Source organism: Haliaeetus albicilla, chromosome 17, assembly GCF_947461875.1.
Source record: "Haliaeetus albicilla chromosome 17, bHalAlb1.1, whole genome shotgun sequence".
NCBI lineage: Eukaryota > Metazoa > Chordata > Aves > Accipitriformes > Accipitridae > Haliaeetus > Haliaeetus albicilla.
The window spans coordinates 21,792,860-21,797,770 of record NC_091499.1 but is presented as its reverse complement, the minus strand read 5'-3'; the positions used below and the strand labels follow the sequence as shown (position 1 = coordinate 21,797,770).

Here is a 4,911-nt window from a genome sequence, read left to right as displayed (position 1 = left end):
CTGACCATTTCATTTCTCTATTTCCAACATCATTCTGCAATGCCTGCAGAATTATTACAGATAAGAAAGAATCATTCCACGGTTAAATGAAAGTACATATGGTTTTTCTAGGAAAGGAGGAAAAAGCAGGTATTTTCATATTCCCTTTAAGAACTTTTACCAGTGCAGGAATGGGCTTAATTTGGACCAGTGAGTCAGAGCTCCAACACATATCTTGGCAAATCGATTCCCTTCTTTTAGGGTCTAGTTTGCATCAGGTTCAACATGAAAGCAATTTCTTAACATTAAACCTCCCACTTGGTACAACTGCAATTTGAAATGTGTAAATTGCTAAACAAGTTTGTGGGGAGACATTTATTTAGCTATTAATTTAGGTAATCATAGGGACTCAGTGCCCTTTATGCGAAACTATTCTGTTTCTTACCATCCAGTCACATTGTCATCATTGGGGCAATTAGCAGTGATAAAGAAAACTGGAAAAGAAAACTTGTTCAAAACCTTTGGCTTGGATATATACAAGACACCGTGTCTGTCACATGAGCATTCAGTCCACAAAAATACACATTTGCTTGTGGTGAGTATCATTTTCCTGGGGAAAAGGAACAAATGTCTCTAGCCGGTCAACTTATTAGGATTTTATTGTTGTTTTCAAGGTGCGATTTAGCTGTGACGGGGGAGCAGGCTCTTCAGGAGCCACACACACATCACGGATTACACAACTCACATAAAGCGCGATAGTGTCATTACCACACCTCTGTTTTTTTAAATACACTTCCTTCTGCTTTTAGGTTGGGTCCAGTTATTCATGGGGAGCACCTGGCTCTGTACAAGGAAGCGGTGAATCCCTCTCCTTCTCCAAAGCACGCAGCCAGCAAGGAAGGCCAAGTTTTACTCAGGGATTTCCCACCAGATCTTCAGATCAGATCTCTTATTTTCTCAGTAAAATGCAGTGCATCTTTTTTGCACATTCAACTGTGGAGGAAAGGCCTTGATCAAACCCGTGAAGCTAAACCACCTCCCTGAATGCCGCTAAGACACAGCAGCATAAAAATCAAAATTTAAAGGTACCATGGAGCAAGTAATCCCAGTTAATCCCAGCAGCCCCTGACAGTCCCTTATGGCACAGGGCAGGCAGGGACTAGCCACCTCCTGCGGTCACTGGCCATCCCAAGAGCCCGGGGACTTGCCCCGCAGCCAGGTACGGCGCCTCATCATCGGGGGGGCACAGCGGATGGGGCGCAGGGTCTGCGGTCCCACAGCGTGCCAGGAGTCCTCAGCGCCCCACCAGTCCAGCCAGGGGAGAAGCCGGCCGGAGGGAAGCTCAGGGCAGCCCTTTGCACCATGCTTGTTTGCTCTTGTTTTCTTCAGAGACCCTGAGCTGCCCACCCCTCAAAACACCAATACAAGCACAAGGGAGCAGGAAACTCATTTATTGCTGTTTGGAAGAAGCTGCTCTAGTTTGACTCATAGGTAAGAGCAGTTGTAGAGAAAACAGCAACGACAACAAGGAGAGACCCCTGACAGGTTTTTCTCCAAGTCCATGCTCTGGGCAGGGCAGGCAGATAGGATCTGCAGCACCATAAATCAACTTGCAGCAAAGGGAGAAGAGAAACGGATTGTGAAATGAACTGTAAAATAAACATCTAATGTAAACATTGAACACGCAGTGGTTCGTTTTTTCTGTCTGGGAGCCCAAGTCTGGTACAAGTTCCTGGCTGACTATGCCAGGACCCTGTTGGGGGGGTTACTGCTGGCCCCACGGCAAAGCAAGGAGGCAGCGGCCGCTCTTTGTCGGCAGGAGAGGAGGCTGATCCTGCCATGAGCATCCCTGCCATCCTCCTGCACAGCCCATTACACGCTGGCTCGAGTGCCTCAGCTTTGCCCCCAGTTGCCGGCTCCTCCTGACCCAGTGGGACGCCCTGCCAGCCACCAGTCTTGGTGGCCTGGCAGCAGTGATGGGGACACCCCAAATGGCTTCGGGCTGTGTCTTTCTCCAGGGCCTGGGTTTTCTGATAAGCAAGTTCTCACCCAAAGCTGCGTCTCCCTGCCATGCCTCCTGTGTATCTGCCCATGCCAGCCCTGCTGCTCACGGTCAGTGGGGCTTTGCTGCTTGCATAGTCTCCTGGTCCAGCCTGTCCTCCCTGCTGGAATGGCCAACACGTGCCCTCGGCGGGGGAAGCTGGCCACCTCTGAAACAAACCTGACCCACTGCCGGAATATCTGCATTTTCACCTGCATTTATACTTCTGGTCCTTCAGATTTGCAGGCACCCAGCCACGAGAGGGGTCGACAGATGCTGGAGCATGTGGTGTCCCAAGAGGAGCACTTTCTGCACTGGCTTTCATCAGGAAAAGGAAACCTATGGGGCAAGACATCTTCTCAGAGCTTTGAGTCTCACCAGGAACAGAGGAGAGCAACTTCTGTTTGTAGCTAGACGTGCCTGGAGAGCGAATTAGGACAACATGCAGCTTCTCTGGGGGCAAAGCAAGACGCTAGAGAGCAGAAGGAAACCAAATACCAGACTTTTAGCAGGCGGTTGTGCTACATCAATACCTCTCTGGGGTCCGGGGCACACCCTGGCTCATGCGTCAACACACCAGGACAACATTACTCAATACCTGTTACACTCAAACCGGGAGAAAAGCTAACAATTTGCTACTGTACATAGAGACATGTGCCTCAGGTAGGAAAGGGCAGAAGCCTCTGTGCTTTTTGTTTTGTTTTTAAAGCTGTTTTAACTCTTTAAGGCAAGCCATAGGAGCATGAGGTTAGAAGGGACCTCAGGAGATCATCCTCCTGCTCTGAGGCAGAGCCAAGGAAAATCTAGGCAAACATTTTGCTCCCAAAAACACCCTTAATGAAGAAAAGTCCCCACTTCTAGGAAATCTCTTAATTACCCTCATAGCTAGGGGAACATAACCTACATTTGCTGCAGGTGAAACGCAGCTATGTCCTCTCCTTAGTGGGCAGGAAGGGGGTTTTGTTACTAATCGTCTATGTAAAGGGCAGTCTGTGTCCCCTCTCAACCTGTTCTAACATATAAAATCAGCCTTCTCCCATAGGTCCCCATTCTCGCTGACTCTACGCTGTCTCGTTGCTCTTCTCCCAGCTGGCTCCAGCATCCAGGACCGCCCCCGTGCCACAATGCCATGGCAGGAGCTCAGACAGTTTCTAGCTCATTACTACCCACAGCACCTTTTTTCCAGTGCCGCTGTTTGTGCCCCACTTGGCCTACACATAGCCGATCTCTCCTTCCTCAGCGTGGTGCCGTGCGCCTTTGTCTACTGAATTTCATCCGGCTGCTTTTCCCTCCCAGTTCCTCGTGGTGACACGTGGTGGCACAACTCGTTCTGCATGAGGACCTTCCTGAGGGTGCGGGGCAGGTGTCCTCCAGCTGCTGGGCTGGCTGACGCACCAGCAGCCAGAGGCTGCTGCCAACTTTGGGGTCTCCAGGGCCCCACGGCCATGGGCATCCAGCCAAGGCTGGGTGCGGCAGGCGGCACGGAGACGAGGGGGACAAGTGGGGCACGAGATTAGGCTCACGGGAGGAGGACGGGACAGGTGGGAGGGCAGATAGCGTGGAGGTCCTGCTTTGGAGACGTGCATGCGAGAGCTGATAGTTGTTGAAGAGTCTCAGTGGGAAAACCAGCTTCTAGCTCCAAATTCCTCTTCTGTGGCCACCACCTGTGGTTCTGCCAGGAGGAGGGTGGAGGGGCTGAAAAATGACACTTGGCCAAAAAGTCTGTGGGACACAACAGAGAAATCCCCAGGGGAAAGGGACTTTCAGCTGATCACCATTTCCCAACAGCAGAGTCTGTATCCCCTACCAAATAGGGTGGAGGGGCTGCTGCTGAAGATACTGATTTTAACTGGAGAAGTTATCCACCTCCCCTAACAGTTCACACTTTCACCTGTGCCTACAGTTTTATCATACTCTGAGTTTCGTACATTAATTTTGTGTGAAGAAGCCGAGCACGTGCAGTACTTGCTTTCTCTGGGAGCTGTGCTCTGAGCAAGGCTTAGCACGTGCCCAGGGTGCCCGGTGTTACAGGCCAGCGTTTGCTGATGACTGTCCCTGTGCGGGCTACGAGAGTCCCCAGGCTTTGTTTCAGGTACCCTTATCGGCTGTTGCAGCGCCTGTGCTGAACACAGACGTGCGCAGGGAGATGTAGGGGTCTGCACACTTCCTCTGGTGCGGCACAGACCCATGCTTGGATACATAAAATTTGGGAGTAAACTGCTTGAAGACAAACGGGGTACTTCAGCAATCTGGAGTAATTGAGATTTCAGGTAAGAAGCGTCAGAAGAATGCAATTCTGCTCTGTCCATTTCTGAATACATCTCCTTCATTCAGACCCTTATTCTCTTATATTCCAGGTGCCAAATTCAACCCACCTGTAACATTTTTAGTACAGCTTTGTCCTGAGACTCTTGGCATACAGGTGATGTCTGAGACAAGGCTAGACCAAAAAGAAATGTGTGGGGGCTTTGTGCGTGTGTGTGTGTACCGATATGTTAGACAAGTCACCTTTAGATGGTCTTTCCTCAACCATGAGCTCATCCAATCTTCCTGTATGATAAATTTGACCTTTAAGTTAGTCTTGAAATGCTGAACATGCGTCTAAAGAGGATTGTCAATTACACTGGAAAAGAAACAGATAAGCCTTTTGTTAGCTTATGGATGAGGTGATCAGCATAAAATGTTCAAATTCTGTTAACCTTCAAGAGGAGAAGCTAGCAGATTCTTGATTCACTGAAAGAGAGAGAAAATCAGAGGTTTTCAATTTTATTTTGCAGATTATGGCCCAGGGAAGTATTACAGGTCACGAGTGCCAGCACTGCGAGAGGGCAGGCACCATGGCCAACTCTATCTAGATGGTTGTTCTAGGCTGCGTCTAGGCTGTATGAAGC

General features: G+C 49.7%; 1 long non-coding RNA gene across 2 annotated transcripts; it reads right to left on the bottom strand.

Annotated features, from left to right (window-relative positions):
• Nucleotides 1-620: 620 nt before the first annotated feature.
• LOC138689573 (uncharacterized) lies at nucleotides 621-4,153 on the bottom strand. 2 transcript variants are annotated; one of them, XR_011328454.1, is made up of 2 exons: nucleotides 3,196-4,153; nucleotides 621-2,440 (listed from the first exon to the last, which is right to left on the bottom strand). It is a non-coding gene; the product is annotated as an uncharacterized lncRNA (long non-coding RNA). The 2 variants fall into 2 exon arrangements; XR_011328455.1 differs by having other exon boundaries at nucleotides 621-2,359.
• Between the last annotated feature and the right edge of the window lie 758 nt (nucleotides 4,154-4,911).